General features: G+C 43.0%; 1 protein-coding gene and 1 non-coding gene across 2 annotated transcripts in view; both read right to left on the bottom strand.

Annotated features, from left to right (window-relative positions):
• The window catches only part of tpra1 (transmembrane protein, adipocyte asscociated 1), a 58,110-nt gene that overhangs the window by 33,044 nt on the left and 7,680 nt on the right, over positions 1-17,386 (bottom strand). The window lies entirely within an intron of this gene.
• Positions 9,481-9,589, bottom strand: LOC140211320 (U6 spliceosomal RNA). The gene has a single exon (XR_011889421.1). It is a non-coding gene; the product is annotated as a U6 spliceosomal RNA (small nuclear RNA).

Genomic DNA, 17,386 nt, shown 5'->3' with positions numbered 1-17,386 from the left:
AGCACATTCCACACACTCACCACTCTCTCCGTAAAAAACTTACCCCTGACATCTCCTCTGTACCTACTTTAAAGCACCTTAAAACTGTGCCCTCTCATGTTAGCCATTTCAGCTCTAGGAAAAAGCCTCTGGCTATCCACACAATCAATGCCTTTCATCATCTTATACACCTCTATCAGGTCACCTCTCATCCTACGCCGTTCCAGGGAGAAAAGGCCGAGTTCACTCAACCTATTCTCATAAGGCACACTCCCCAATCCAGGCAACAACCTTGTAAATCACCTCTGCACTCTTTCTATGGTCTCCACATCCTTCCCCTAGTGAGGCAACCAGAACTGAGCTCGGTAAGCCAAAGTTTGACCAGGGTCCTATATAGTTGCAACATTACCTCCCAGCTCCTAAACTCAATCCCACGGTTGATGGAGGCCAATACACCGTACGCCTTCTTAACCACAGAGTCAACCTGTGCAGCAGCTTTGAGTGTCCTATGGACTCAGACCCCAAGATCCTTCTGGTCCTCCACACTGCCAAGAATCTTACCATTAATACTATACTCTGCGATCATATTTGACCTACCAAAATGAACCACTTCATACTTACCTGGGTTGAACTCCATCTGCCACTTCTCAGCCTAGTTTTGCATACTATTAATGTCTGACAGCCCTCCACACTATCCACAACACCCCCAACCTTTGTGTCATCAGCAAATTTACTAACCCATCCCTCGACTTCTTCATCCAGGACATTTATAGAAATCACGAAGAGAAGGGATCCCAGAACAGATCACTTAGGCACACCACTGGTCACCGACCTCCATACAGAATATGATCCATCTACAACCACTCTTTGCCTTCTGTGGGCAAGCCAGTTCTGGATCCACAAAGCAATGTCCCCTTGGATCCCATGCCTCCTTACTTTCTCAATAAGCCTGGCATGTGGTACCTTATCAAATGCCTTGCTGAAATCCATATACACTACATCTACTGCTCTTCCTTCATCAATGTGTTTAGTCACATCCTCAAAAAATTCAATCAGGCTCGTAAAGCACAACCTGCCTTTGACAAAGCTGACTATTCCTAATCATATTATGCCTCTCCAAATGTTCATAAATCCTGCTCTCAGAATCTTTTCCTTCAATATACCAACCACTGAAGTAAGACTCACTGGTCTATAATTTCCTGGGCTATTTCTACTCCCTTTCTTGAATAAGGGAACAACATCTGCAACCCTCCAATCTCCCAGAACCTCTCCCGTCCCCATTGATGATGCAAAGATAATCGCCAGAGGCTCAGCAATCTACTCCCTCACCTCCCACAGTAGCCTGGGGTACATCTCGTCCGGTCCCAGTGACTTATCAACTTGATGCTTTCCAAGAGCTCCAGCACATCCTCTTTCTTAATATCCATATGCCCAAGCTTTTCAGTCCACTATAAGTCATCACTACAATCACCAAGATCCTTTTCGGTAGTGAATACTGAAGCAAAATATTCATAAAGTACTTCTGCTATCTCCTCCGGTTCCATACACACTTTTTTACTGTCACACTTGATAGGTCCTATTCTCTCATGTCTTATCCTCTTGCTCTTTATATACTTGCAGAATGCCTTGGGGTTTTCCTTACTCCTGTCTGCTAAGGCCTTCTTATGGCCCCTTCTGGCTCTCCTAATTTCATTCTTAAGCTCCTTCCTGCTAGCCTTATAATCTTCTAGATCTCTATCATTACCTAGTTTTTTTAACCTTTCATAAGCTTTTCTTTTCTTCTTGACTAGATTTTCAACAGCCTTTGTACACCACGGTTCCTGTACCCTACCATCCTTTCCCTGTCTCATTGGAACATACCTATGCAGAACTCCACGCAAATATCCCCTGAACATTTGCCACATTTCTGCAGTACATTTCCCTGAGAACATCTGTTCCCAATTTATGCTTCCAAGTTCCTGCCTGATAGCCTCATACCTCCCCTTACTCCAATTAAAAGCTTTCCTAACTTGTCTGTTCCTATCCCTCTCCAATGCTATGGTAAAGGAGATAGAATTGTGATCACTATCTCCAAAATGCTCTCACACAGAGAGACCTGACACCTGACCAGGTTCATTTCCCAATACCAGATCAAGTACAGCCTCTCCTCTTGTAGGCTTATCTACATATCGTGTCAAGAAACCTTCCTGAATACACCTAACAAACTCCATCCCATCTAAACCCTTTGTTCTAGGGAGATGCCAATCAATATTTGTGAAATTAAAATCTCCCACCACGACAACCCTATTATTATTACACCTTTCCAGAATCTGTCTCCCTATCTGCTCCTCAATGTCCCTGTTACTATTGGGTGGTCTATAAAAAGACACCCAGTAGTGTTATTAACCCCTTCCTGTTCCTCAGTTCCACCCACAGAGATTCAGTAGACAATCCCTCCACGACTTCCTCCTTTTCTGTAGCCGTGACGCTAACTCTGATCAGCAGTGTCACGTCCCCACCTCATTTGCCTCCCTCCCTGTCATATATAGCCATATAACCATATAACAATTACAGCACAGAAACAGGCCATCTCGGCCCTTCTAGTCCATGCCGAACTCTTACTCTCACCTTGTCCCACCGACCTGCACTCAGCCCATAACCCTCCATTCCTTTCCTGTCCATATAGCTATCCAATTTTACTTTAAATGACAATATCGAACCTGCCTCTACCATTTCTGTTGAAAGCTCATTCCACACAGCTACCACTCTGAGTAAAGAAGTTCCCCCTCCTGCTACCCCTAAACCTTTGCCCCCTAACTCTCAACTCATGTCCTCTTGTTTGAATCTCCCTTACTCTCAATGGAAAAAGCCTATCCACGTCAACTCTACCTGTCCCCCTCATAATTTTAAACACCTCTATTGAGTCCCCCCTCAACCTTCTACGCTCCAAAGAATAAAGACCCAACTTGTTCAACCTTTCTCTGTAACTTAGGTGCTGAAATCCAGGTAACATTCTAGTAAATCTTCTCTGTATTCTCTCTATTTTGTGGACATCTTTCCTATAATTCAGTGACCAGAACTGTACACAATACTTCAAATTTGGCCTTACCAATGCCTTGTACAATTTTAACATTACATCCCAACTCCTATACTCAATGCTCTGATTTATAAAGGCCAGCATATCAAAAGCTTTCTTCACCACCCTATCCACATGAGATTTCACCTTCAGGAAACTATGCACCATTATTCCTAGATCCCTCTGTTCTACTGCATTCTTCAATGCCCTACCGTTTACCACGTATGTCCTATTTTGATTAGTCCTACCAAAATGTAGCACCTCACATTTATCAGCATTAAACTCCATCTGCCATCTTTCAGCCCATTCTTCTAACTGGCCTAAATCTCTCTGCAAGCTTTGAAAACCTACTTCATTATCCACAACGCTGCCTATCTTAGTATCATCTGCATACTTACAAATCCAATTTACCATCCCATCATCCAGATTATTAATGTATATGACAAACAACATTGGACCCAGTACAGATCCCTGAGGCACACCACTAGTCACCGTCCTCCAATCTGACAAACAGTTATCCACCACTACTCTCTGGCATCTCCCATCCAGCCACTGCTGAATCCATTTTACTACTTCAATATTAATACCTAACGATTGAACCTTCCTAACTAACCTTCCGTGTGGAACCTTGTCAAAGGCCTTACTGAAGTCCATATGGACAACATCCACCGCTTTACTCTCGTCAACTTTCCTAGTAACCTCTTCAAAAAATTCAATAAGATTTGTCAAACATGACCTTCCATGCACAAATCGATGTTGACTGTTCCTAATCAGACCCTGTCTATCCAGATAATTATATATACCATCTCTAAGAATACTTACTATCAATTCACCCGCCACTAACATCAAACTCGATAATTGCCAGGTTTACTCTTAGAACCCTTTTTAACAAAGGAACAACATGAGCAATACGCCAATCCTCCAGCACAATCCCCATTTCTAATGACATTTGAAATGTTTCTGTCAGAGCCCCTGCTATTTCTACACTAACTTCCCTCAAGGTCCTAGGGAGTACCCTGTCAGGACCTGGAGACTTATCCAATTTTATATTCCTTAAAAGTGCCAGTACTTCCTCTTCTTTAATCATCATAGTTTCCATAACTTCCCTACTTGTTTCCCTTATCTTACACAATTCAATATCCTTCTCCTTAGTGAATACCGAAGAAAAGAAATTGTTCAAAATCTCCCCCATCTCTTTTGGTTCCACACATAGCTGTCCACTCTGATTCTCTAAGGGACCAATTTTATCCCTCACTATCCTTTTGCTATTAATATAACTGTAGAAACCCTTCGGATTTATTTTCACTTTACTTGCCAAAGCAACCTCGTATCTTCTTTTAGCTTTTCTAATTTCTTTCTTAAGATTCTTTTTACATTCTTCATATTCCTCGAGCACCTCATTTACTCCATCCTGCCTATATTTATTGTAGATATCTCTCTTTTTCCGACCAAGTTTCCAATATCCCTTGAAAACCATGGCTCTCTCAAACTTTTAACCTTTCCTTTCAACCTAACAGGAACATAAAGATTCTGTACCCTCAAAATTTCACCTTTAGATGACCTCCATTTCTCTATTACATCCTTCCCATTAGACAAATTGTCCCAATCCACTCCTTCTAAATCCTTGCGCATCTCCCCGAAATTAGCCTTTCTCCAATCAAAAACCTCAACCCTGGGTCCAGACCTATCCTTCTCCATAATTATATTGAAACTAATCGCATTGTGATCACTGGACCCGAAGTGCTCCCCAACACATAGCTCCATCACCTGACCTATCTCATTCCCTAACAGGAGATCCAACACTGCCCCTTCTCTAGTTGGTACCTCTATGTATTGCTGCAAAAAACTATCTTGCATACATTTTACAAACTCCAAACCATCCAGCCCTTTTACAGTATGGGCTTCCCAGTCTATGTGTGGAAAATTAAAATCTCCCACAATCACAACCTTGTGCTTACTACAAATATCTGCTATCTCCTTACAAATTTGCTCTTCCGCTTCTCGCTCCCTATTAGGTGGTCTATAATACACCCCTATAAGTGTTACTACACTTTTCCCATTCCTCAATTCCACTCAAATAGCCTCCCTAGACAAGCATTCTAATCTATCCTGCCAGAGCATCGCTGTAATATTTTCTCTGACAAGCAATGCAACACCTCCCCCTCTTGCCCCTCCGACTCTATCACACCTGAAGCAATGAAATCCAGGAATATTTAGTTGCCAATCACACCCCTCCTGCAACCATGTTTCACTAATAGCTACAACATTATAATTCCAGGTATCAACCCATGTTGTAAGCTCATCCACCTTTCTTATAATGCTCCTAGCGTTAAAATAAATGCATTTAAGAAATTTTCCACCTCTTACTCTCTGTTTATCACTAACAGTGCAAACAACTTTACTATTTTCTTTTTCTTCCTTCTCCCCTACATCCTTTCTGAAACATCTAAAGCCTGGTACTCTAATTTCTGGCCAAGATATCATCAGCAACAGTCCGATGATTCTTCTGGGAACAGCCCGGAAATGTTGCTGTGCTTCTGGCACTAACGTAGCTTGCTCCCAACTTACTAACTCTAACTGTAAGACCATAAGACCTTGGAGCAGAATTAGGCCATTCAGCCCATGTCAACCCCATTCTCCTACCTTTTACATCCTTACTAATTGAGAACCTATCAACCTCCATTTTAAATATAGCCAACGACCTGACCTCCACAGTCCTCTACGGCAATGAATTCCACAGATTCATCACCCTCTGGCTAAAGAAATTCCTCCTCATCTCTATTCTAAAGGGAATGTAGGAGGAAACTGGAGTACCCAAAGGAAACACACGGGGGTGGGGGGGGAGCCTGGGGCCATATTTACAGGAGGTGGAGACAAAGAGACATAAACTAAAATACTGAAGATACTGGAAGCCTGAAATAAAATCAATCAGCAGCGAAGAAAAACTAAAAAGGATTAAATTTTGATATTGGGTCAGCACTTGAAACATTACTTTCTCTCTCCCTACATATTTGGCATTTTCTATTTTCATTTAAGAAGATGGAAAAGGGGAAAAAACCAAAATATTAATCAAGTTTTAGTTAGCATTACCTTTGAACATACTGTATCTTCTGGCCTGTTATCAGATGTCATACCACCATAAGAACAAAGGAGCAGAAGTAAACCATTCTGCCCATCGAGTCTGCTCAATTCCATCATGGTTGGTTTATTATTCCTCACAACTTCACTCTCCAGGCTTCTCCCCGTGACCTTTGACACCCTGACTAATCAAGAACCTATCACCCTCAGCTGTAAATCCACAGCCATCTGTGGCAATGAATTCCACAGCCTTCACCACCCTCTGGCTAAAGAATGAAACCCGCATCTAGCGTCCTCAGCAAGGGCCAACAAGGTTCATTTAGTAGCTTCCCCAGCTTTCAGGTCTCGTGTTTAAGTCCTAATATGGAGACTTAATGCATCATCCATTCTACAACTGAGAATGTGCTGCATTGCCAGAGTTGCTGGTTTAAACGAAGACCCATTCTGTTTAGGTAGATGATACCAAGGCATAACTCCAAGAGCCGTGTGGGGGTGGGGAGACAGAAGAGAATGAGGTTTTGGCTTGGGGGGGGCAGGGACCTTGAACCAAAACTGTTTGCTCTGCTTGTCTAATCTTCTGTTTGTCTGGCATTTTTACTGCAACTAGCTTTGCTGATACAAGATTTTACAGAGCATAACAGGCCCGTCCAGCCCAGCAAGTCCAGGCTGCCCAGTTACACCATCTGAACAATTAACGTCCTACCCTGTACGTGACTGAAATGTAGAAGCACCAGGAGGAAAGCTACACAGTCATGAGGAGAATGGGCTCACTCCTTACAGGCAGCGGTGGGAACTGAACCTGGGGTAATAGTGTTACACTAACCAGTAGGCTACCATGCCGTCCCCTTACGTACTTCTACACAAGCAATGAACAAATTATTTTTAAATCGGTGTGGCATGGTAGCATAGCAGTTAGACTTATCTACTTTTTAATAACAAAACCTTTTATCCCCAGGGCTCTCCATGAGATGTCTATGTGCTTGCTGATGTCTTACTTTCTGCATTTGTCACTGACCTCAATGAATCACACTGAGATGAAGAGCAACATACTGTTTAAATAGAAAGGTGCCAAGAAAAGACCAGCAATATCATGAAGGATACCACCCACCCTATTCATGGACTGTTAGTCCCACTCCCATCAGCATCCTTAGCAGGACCACTAGACTCAAAAAGTTACTTTCTCCAAGTAGTAAGGCTGATCAACACTTCCACCTACCACTCCACACCCCCAACTGCCACTACTTTGTCAGTTTCTGTCAGAGTCACCTTATGTACAGACACTCCTGTACATACTGTCACTGTATAGACTACAATCAATGAATATAATCCATCTTATGTATCTATACTTATTGTGTTTTTTATTATTTTGTTCATCTTACAGGAGCCTCAGGACACACACCACCAGGCTGAGGAACAGTTACTACCCCTCTACCATCAGGCTCTTGATCCAAAGGGGATAACTTCACTCAACTTCACCTGCCCTATCATTTTCCATTTTCCACTCAGGCTCCCCTCTTACCCTTTCTTTCTCTTCGCCTGCCTATCACCTCCCTCTGGTGCCCCTCTTCCTTCCCTTTCTCCCAATGGTCCACTCTCCTCTCCTATCAGATTCCTTCTTCTTTAGCTCTTTACCTTTTCTACCCATCACCTCCCCCTGGTGAAACCTCCTCCTTCCCTTTCTCCCAATGGTCCACTCTCCACTCCTATCAGATTCCTTCTTCTTTAGCTCTTTACCTTTTCCACCAATCATCTCCCAGCTTTTCATTCATCACCCCCCCCACCTCTCACCTACCCACCTTCACCTCACCAATCACCAGCCAACTTGGACTCCTTCTCCTTCCCTCAACTTCTTATTCTGACTTTGTACCACTTCCTTTCCAGTCTCAGCCTGAAGCATCAATTCCTTATTCCTCTCCGTAGATGCTGCCTGACCTGCTGAGTTCCTCCAGTATTCTGTTTGTGTTACTCTGGATTTCCACTATCTGCAGATCTTCCTGTGTTTATCCTTTAGGCTTCACGGTCCATTGGTTTTGTTGACACACGCAACAATTCAAGTGAAAAACACCTTACAGTGACATTCCTCAGCTGACTTGGAAGAACAGGTCATTACAATCTGGCCCCAAGATCCAACATCATTCAAGATAAGCAGAACTGAGCCTTCGAGTTCATGCATCTTCCTCCAGAAGGTAGAAAAAAGAGAAAGAATGCTGTGGAAAACATGTTCATGACATTATTATTCTACCTAAAGTAAGGCACTGTGAAGTTGAACAGGGTAGAAGGAAGTGACAAATCTGTGATGGGCGGGACAGCGTGCCATTCGCTGAGAAACACGAAGATATCATCTCAAGGTTCAAAGTAACTTTACTATCAAAGTAAATATATATTACTCATTTTGAGACTCGTTTTCTTGCAGGCATTTACAGGGGGGAAAATACAATAGATTATACAAAAATCTTATACATAAGCAGACAAAGAATGTCAAACAACCAATGTGCAAAAGAGACAAACCATGCAAATAAAAGATAATATTGAGAACATGAGTTGTAAAGAGTCCTTGAAAGTCTGTAGGCTGTGGAATCAGTTCAGAGTTGTGGCGAATGAAGTTATTCACACCGGTTCAAGAGTCTGAGCTTGGAGGGTAATAACTGTTCCTGTGTCTAGAGTTGTGGGGGCCCTTCTTTACTTCCTGCCTGATGATAGTAATGGAAAGAGGGCAAGAGCTACAGGGTGGTGGGAGTCTTCAATGATGAATGTTGCTTTCTTGTGGCACTCCCTGTAAATGTAGTTCTGGGGAGGGTGTTGCCTGGGATGGACTGGGCTATGTCCACCCTTTTCCGTTCCTGGACATTCGTGTTTCCATACCAGGCCGTGACATAAGTAGTCAGGATACTCCCCACTGTGTATCTGTAGCAGTTAGTCAAAGTTTCTGGTAACATGGCGAATCTATATAAACTTCTAAGAAAGTAGAGCACCGCTGTGCCTTCTCTGTGATGGTCCTAGAACAGAAACTATGATACTTAAACATCAAGGAATTTAAAGTTACTGATCCTCTTCATCTCCGATCCCCTAATGAGGACTGACTCATGGACCTTCCACTTCTTCCTCCGGTAGTCAATAATCAGCTCTGTGGTTTTGCTGATGTCGAGTGAGAGGTTGTTGGTGTGGCACCACTCAGCCAGATTTTCAATCTCCCTCCTGTATGCCGATTCATCCCCACCTTTGATTCGGCCAACAACAGCACACTTAGATATGGCATTGGAGCTCTACTTAGGAACACAGTTGTAAGTACAAAGTGAATAGAGTAGAGCAGCCCTGTGGTGCACCTGTGCTGATGGTGATTGTGGAGGAGATGTTGTTACCAATCTGTACAAATTATGGAACCCTTCACGAACTTGCGTACCATCCCTGCGCAGCAGCAATGCTGTATCCTTCACTGTATCATTCCAATTTTAGCATATGTGCTGTCGAGGCAACCACAATTGATTGGGAAATGCCAAAATAACAATTTATAATGACCATGGTGACATAAGAGACAGAGCAGGGTAGGTGGACTGGAAATACATTCCAATGCAGGTCTACAAGTACAAATGGGCCACTGTACAGCAGAGTAAACTCAGCCAGCTCCATCACTGGTGCAAGCCTCCCCACCACCAGGGACATCTTTAAATGGCAATGCCTCACAAAGCTGATGCTACGTTGACCTTTTAACCTACTCCAAGATCAACCTAACTCTTCCCTCCCACATAGCCCTCCATTTTTCTGTCATCCATGTATCTAAGAGTCTCTTAAATGTCTCTAAAGTTCTGCCTTTACCACTTCCTGTGGCAGTGTGTTCCACACACCTACGTCTGCACATTCCCTATAATTTCCTCCAATCACCTTAAAATTATGTCTCTTCATGTTAACCATTTCCTCCCTGGGAAAATGTCTCTGGTTGTCCACTTAATTTATGCATCTACTCAACTACTACACCTCTATCAAGTCACCTCTTATTCTCCTTCATTCCAAAGGGAAAAAGCCCCCGCTCAGTCCACCTGTCCTCTAAGGGACAACTTCATCACACACAGGGTGTTGAGTACATGGAATGAGCTGCCTGAGGCAGATACAACATTTAAAAGACACTTGGACAGGGGCACAGATAGGAAACCTTCACCGAGGATCATCACCTCGTCGTGGTGGAGAGGTTTGTGAGTTCCTGAGAACCCAAGAGCGATGCTGTCTGGAGCTTAGCACTTGGTAGGGTCACCCATAGCAGTGAGGTTCCAGACAAAGAGTGCCCCAACCAAGTCCTCAACGGTGGAGCTGGTGGAAGATGGCAACACATTACAAGGGCAGTGAAGGGTCCTCAGTCATCTTACATTCCACGCCACTGGACACTGACACCGATTTGCCAAGGGCTGTGTGGTGGCTGCCCATGCATCAGCCTCTCCATGTTAAACAAAGGCACACACAGGCATTCTACAAATTGTTTGGCGACAATAAAGTATAAAGTATATAAAGTATACATTAAGGGAATAACCCCCTTAACAGAACATCACACACACTCAGGTGATCACACTACTATGCATGGATTCCCAACATGGGGTCTACAGACCCTTTGCCTAATGGTATTGGTCCATGGCATAAATAAGGTTGAGAATCCACGTTTAGAGTGATATCAAATGCTTCAATTTAATATCAAGAGAATAAATACAGTATACAACCTGAAATTCTTACTCTTCATAGACATCCACAAAACAAGAAAACCCATGGAATGAATGATAGAAACATCAGAACCCCAAAGCCTCCCCTCACCCCTCTGAAACACAAGCAGTAGCAGAAGCAGACCCTCCCCCTCAACCCCAACTTCAACAGCAAAAGCCCCCAAAGAGACCATGATCTAGAGCCCATCAAAAACTACTGTCCATAACCCCGCACTCTGGTATCTCAAACAGGCTCCATCGAGGAAGACAGAGGTCACTTCTGCAACAAGAGCAGGAGACCAGCAATTCACTGTTCTGATGTTACAGCCTTCCACGTCGCTTCTCCGTATGGACCAAACATGAGGAAACAGTGGGCATTTTGGCCAACATGGACACATTGGGCCAAAGGACCTGGTTCTGTGTTCTATTTCTTCATGATTTCATAAAAACACAATGATGTAAAGCAATGCTTCTGGAAAGTGTCCTTATCAAAATCATTCAAAAGTCACAGAGTTCCTCCACTTAGATTTAAAAAAATAAATGGTAAAAACAGCATTCAGTGAGCAATTTCAGTTTCCTGGCTGTCAACATCTCTGAGGATCTAACCTGGACCCAACATATTGATGCAGTTACAAAGAAGGCACGACAGTGGCTGTATTTCATTAGGAGTTTGAGGAGTTTTGTCAGCAAAAACACTCACAAATTTCCACAGTTGTACTGCGGTGAGCATTCTAACTGACTGCATCACCATCTGGTATAGGGGTGCTACTGCACAGGATCGAAGAATGCTGCAGAGAGTTGTAAAATTTGTCAGCTTCATCATAAGCACTAGTCTCCATGATATCCAGGACATCTTCAAGGAGACATGCCTCAAAAAGCCAGCGTCCATCATTAAGGATCCCCATCACCCAGGTCATGCCTTATTCTCATTGCTATTGTCAAGAAGGAGGTACAGAAGCCTGAAGGCACATACTCAATGATTCAGGAACAGCTTCTTCCCCTCTGCCTTCCAATTTCTGAATGAACATTGAACCACAAACACTACCTCACTACTTCTCTTAGTTCTACTTTTGCACTACTGTACTTATTTATTTCAATTATTATATATATATGTATATATACACACACACTCTCTAATTCCCTTTTTTCCTATTATCATGTATTAAATTCTACTGCTGCCACAAAGTCAACAATTTCACAACACACGCCAGTGATATTAAACCTGATTCTGATTCTGAAAAAGGCACTAATCTGCGAGCGAAGTGATGATGGCACTAAACGGCAACCCCTCTGCTTGCATCTTCAAAACCAACTCTATTTCTATCTTTGATTTCTCTTTTTTTCCTTTTCAAGATTCTTTTGAAGACCCTGACCTGGAGTTACACTCTGACTTTGGTTCTTTGTGGGAACGGGGCCCACTCTCAGGGCCTCATGACTGGCCGCCTTTTGATATCCCAAGGATGCGGTCTGATAGACTAGCCACCTTCTGGGTGCTGGATCTTCATGGCTCTGGAGGTGGGCTGACTCAAGGTTGAGGCACGCCGGAGAACACGGAACATCGGGAGCAGCGGGTTAGCTGCCGTGGGCTGTGTGTCCAGAGACCTGAGCCTGTATGGGACCAACTCTCTGGACGCAGAGCTTGGTAAAAGCGACGCAACAGACTTTTAACATCATTAATCAGCAAGTTGTTTGTTATGTCTCTCTTTTGTTGTGAAACGGGGACACCTCTTTTTCCCTCATTAGGGAGAGAGAGAGAGAGAGAGAGAGAGAGAGAGAGAGAGAGAGAGAGAGAGAGAGAGAGAGAGAGAGAGAGCCTGTGGTATGTAGAATTACTGGGTGAATGAGTGGTCTTTGGGGTACTGCAAGTCTGTATCTTTATTGATGCTTTGCTGCACGCTTGAGTGCTCAGTGGGGAATGCTGGTGGGGGGGAGGATGGGGGGGTCGTTGCCTTGCTGCTGCTTGTGCGTGGGAGGGGGGAACTGGGAGGGCTTTGGGGTTCTAACGTTTAACTGTCTTTCATTCTTTGGGACACTCCTCTGTTTTCATGGATGTTTGCAAAGAAAAAGAATTTCAGGATGTATATTGTATACATTTCTCTGACATTAAAATAGCCGCAAAGCTCCAAGCTGTCACTTAAACAGAAACAGAAATTATAGGATTGTTTCTAATCTCGGGGGTGACGTGGAGCATAGATAAAGGTCAGATGCCTCGCCCCAGAGCAGATCTGCAGTTCTGTCTCAACAGCTCAGCAGAAACAGGGGGAAAAAAAGCAAGCAGGCTCCCTCTAAGCACATAGTGGCACCCTCAGCTGTGGTTTGAGTTCACTCAACTGTTCCACATTAACTATTCTATTGCCTTCAGTCATCTTAATATCAGTCATATGACCAATGAATAACACCTTCCCAGGAATAATTGAGGGGCAATATTAATAGAAAATCTCTGAACGTCACTGAAGTAAAGTACAATCCAACCATCAAAAAGTACAATTTCTTGATTAGTAAGGGTGTCAAAGGTTACAGGAAGAAGGCAGAAGAATGGGATTGAGTGGGATAATAAATCAGCCATGATGGAACAGTAAAGCAGACTTGATGGGTCAAATAGTCTAAATCTGCTCCTATGTATTATGCTCTTTGGTGGTATTCTAATTTATTCCATGTTTCATTTAAACACATAATTTGTTATTCAGTTAAATGGTAGTTTGTCTTTTTTATGCCTTTCTAATTATTTTCATGACACTTTGGCTAATTGCGACAGCCACTTAAATTGACCAAAATGTACTGATCCCGATGCGTCCCAATTAACCAGAATCCACTGTATTGTGCGAGGATGCTGCACCAAGCCAGACTGTAATGGTTGGAACAGTTCAATTGATCTTGAAGTAGGTTAAAAGTTGGCACAACATTGTGGCCCAGCAATCCCCCAAATTAATCCAAGGCTAATCACAGAACAATTTACAATACCAATTACCCTACACAGCAGTACGTCTTTGGACTGGGAGGAAACCAGAGCACCTGGAGGAAACCCATGCAGTCACAGGGAGAACGTAGAAACACCTTACAGGGAGCAGTGGGAATTGACCCAGGTCACTGGTACCGTAAAGTATTGTGCTAACAACTGCGCTACCGTTCTGCTGAACATCGTGGGCATGCAGTGCAGGCCCTGGAATGTGTGGTAACACTTGTGGGCTGCCCCCAGCACATCCTTAGATTTGTTGGTTGTTAACGCAAATGACACATTTCACCGAATGTATGTTTTGATGTGTACAGTGCCTATAAAAAGTATTCATCCCCCCCCTTGAAAGTTTTCATGTTTTATTGTTTTACAACATTGAATCACAGTGGATTTAATTTGTTTCTTTTTTTACACTGATCAACAAAAAAAGACTCTTTTTTGTCAAAGTGAAAACAGATCTCTACAAAGTGATCTAAATTAATCACAAATATAAAACACAAAATAATTGTTTGTGTAAGTATTCAACCCCTTCAAGTCATTATTTAGTAGATGTACCTTTGGGAGCAATTACAGCCTAGTCTGTGTGAATAGGTCTCTATCAGCTTTGCACATCTGGACACTACAATTTTTCCCCAGTCTTCTTTACAAAACAGCTCAAGCTCTGTCAGATTGCATGGGGATCGTGAGTGAACAGCCCTTTTCAAGTCCATCCCAATTGGATTGAGGTCTGGACTCTGACTTGGCCACTCCAGGACATTAACTATGTTGTTCTTAAGCCATTCCTGTGTAGTTTTTGCTTTATGCTTGGGGTTATTGACTTGCTAGAAAACAAATCTTCACCCAAGTTGCAGTTCCCTCAGACTGCATCAGGTTTTCCTCCCGGATTTTCCTGTATTTTGCTGCATTTATTTTACCCTCTACCTTCACAAGCCTTCCAGAGCCTGCTGCAGTGAAGCATCCCCACAGCATGATGCAGCCACCACCATGCTTCATGGTAGGGATAGTGTGTTTTTGATGATTTGCGATATCTGACTTACGCTAAATGTAGCATTTAGTCTGATGGCCAAAAAGCTCAAGTTTACTTTCATTAAACCATAGAACCTTCTTCCAGCTGACTTCAGAGTCTGCCAAATGCCTTCTGGCAAATTCTTGCCAAGATTTCATGTGAGTTTTCTTTCTCTTTGCCACTCTCCCATAAAGCTGTGACTGGTAAAGCACCTGGGCAACAGTTGTATGCACAGTCTCTCCCATCTCAGCCACTGAAGCTTGTAACTCCTCCTGAGTTGTCATAGGTCTCTTGGTGGCCTCCCTCACTAGTCCCCTTCTTGCACAGTCACTCAGTTTTTGAGGACGGTCTGCTGTAGGCAGGTTTACAGCTGTGCCATATTCTTTCCATTTCTTGATGATTGACTTAACTGTACTCCAAGGGATATTCAGTGACTTGGGAATGTTCTTGTATCCATCTCCTGAATTGTGTGTACTTATTAATAACCTTTTTGTGGAGTTGCTTGGAGTGTTTTTTTGTCTTCATGGTGTAGTTTTGCCAGGATACTGACTCACCAGCAGTTGGACCTTCCAGATAGAGGTGTATTTTTACGACAATCAATTGAAACACCTTGAGTGCACACAGGTGATCTCCATTTAACTAACTATGTGACTTCTAAAACCAATTGGCTGCATCAGTGATGACTTGGTGTGTCATATTAAAGGGGGTGATACCAGGTGGTGATGCAACTGGTCAGAATGCCCTCCTCGATGTATCTGTAGAAATTTGCTAGAGTCTTTGGTGACATACAAAATGTCCTCAAACTCCTAATGGAATATAGGCGCAGCCATTTCTTTGTCGTAATTGCATCAATACGTTGAGCCCAGGATAGGTCTTCAGGATAGGACAGACCTGACGTTTTCCCAGTTTCTCATTCCCTATCGTGCGTGTTCTAATGATGAGATTTTCCTCACGGGTACCTTCCCAGGGAGAGTTCTTCCCTACATGCGTGCAACTCCAAAACATTCAGAAAGTACACCACTATCCAGGATGAAGCAGCCTGCTTGTCCGGCACCACATCCGCCCCTCGAAACATTCATTTCCCCCACCACTGGCGCACAGTGGCTGCAGAGAGCACTGTCTACACTTGCACCACACTTACTCGCCCAGGCTACTTTGACAGAATCTCCCAATGTACAAGTTCAAATTTATTGTCACTCGACCATGCACATGTCTGGTGGTTGTCCATCGTGTCTGACGATGACAGGAAACCTGTGCAGGAGAGTTTTTAAAGTGGAAAAGACGCTCCACATTATGTAGTACATGCATGCTGCCAAACAAAACCATGTTCCTCCAGACCAAGGTGCACAACACAGTACTTATAACTCACACACAACACAAAGTATTATTACCACAAATAATTAAATATATTCCAGAAGAATAACATTTAGCATAAGTTGCATTTATGACAAGTTAAAAAGTAAACAGTATAATGCTACTGGCGCTTCATACGCAATGAGACCTGGGTAGTAACAGGGAGTTCAGTAGTCTTATGGCCTAATCCCATCCTCAAAGTCCTTGTCCTAATGTTGCACAATGTTCTTGAATGTCCTGAAGGTGTAGAATCTGCTATTTAAATGGACATTCCTTCATTTGAGGTCAGACAGAGTGCCAAACAAGTGCTAAGCGACACAGCCTTGGATCAGGGGTCAAAGGCACGACCAAGGAAAAGCTGACATTGTCCGCTGAATCATAAATCACAAGCTGTATAAGTCAAATGTCTGCAGACCTATTTTTAAGCCCTTGCTTTTGTTCATTTTTACCACCCCGGATGGCATTAATGACTAGCTTTTCAGCTGGTCCAATTTTAACAAAGAAAGGAAGTGCAGCTGTTCGCTGGTGTGAGAGAACGCCAGAGTGAAAGAGAATTACACAACAGAGGGAAACACCACACACACAGTGCACTGTGCATCTGACATCTCTTTCAACAAACCATCCAATTAGTCCAAGCCTCAGAGTCAGAATCAGGTTTAATATCACTAACGTATGTCCTGAAATTTGTTGTTTCGCGGCAGCAGTACATTGCAATACATAATAAAAAATTATAAATTACAATAAGAAATGTAAATAAAAATTAAATTGAATAAGTCAGGCAAAAAGAGAGCAAAATAGTATGGTAGCATTCATTGCCCATTCAGAAATCTAATGGCGGAGGAGAAGAAGCTGTTCCTGAGTCTTTCAATGTGGGTCTTCAGGATCCTTACCTCATCCCTGATCATAGTAATGGGAAGAGGGTATGCCCTGGCTGATGGGGATCCTTTCTGAAGCATCGCTTTTTGAAGATATCCTCAATGCTGGGGAGGCTAGTGTCCATGATGGAGCTGGCTGAGTTTACAACTTTCTGCAGCTTTCAACCCTCTGCTCCTTTCCCAGTGCACTGACTTATTTTTTTAACATTGTGATTGAAACTCTTTCCTTCAATCTTTCAGGATGTTTATTCCAGATTATAATAATCCACCATGTAAAAAGATGCAATTTCATTAAAACAAACAGAAAATGACAAGAAAATTCTCTGTGTCGAAGCTGCAGCAAATTCTTAGTTATACCTGTACCTGACCATACTTGCACAGGGTAACAAACTTAATTTGGTAAAT

Source organism: Mobula birostris, chromosome 16, assembly GCF_030028105.1.
Source record: "Mobula birostris isolate sMobBir1 chromosome 16, sMobBir1.hap1, whole genome shotgun sequence".
Lineage (NCBI taxonomy): Eukaryota > Metazoa > Chordata > Chondrichthyes > Myliobatiformes > Myliobatidae > Mobula > Mobula birostris.
The sequence above is the reverse complement of the archived record's forward strand: the minus strand, read 5'-3'. Positions and strand labels throughout refer to the sequence as shown.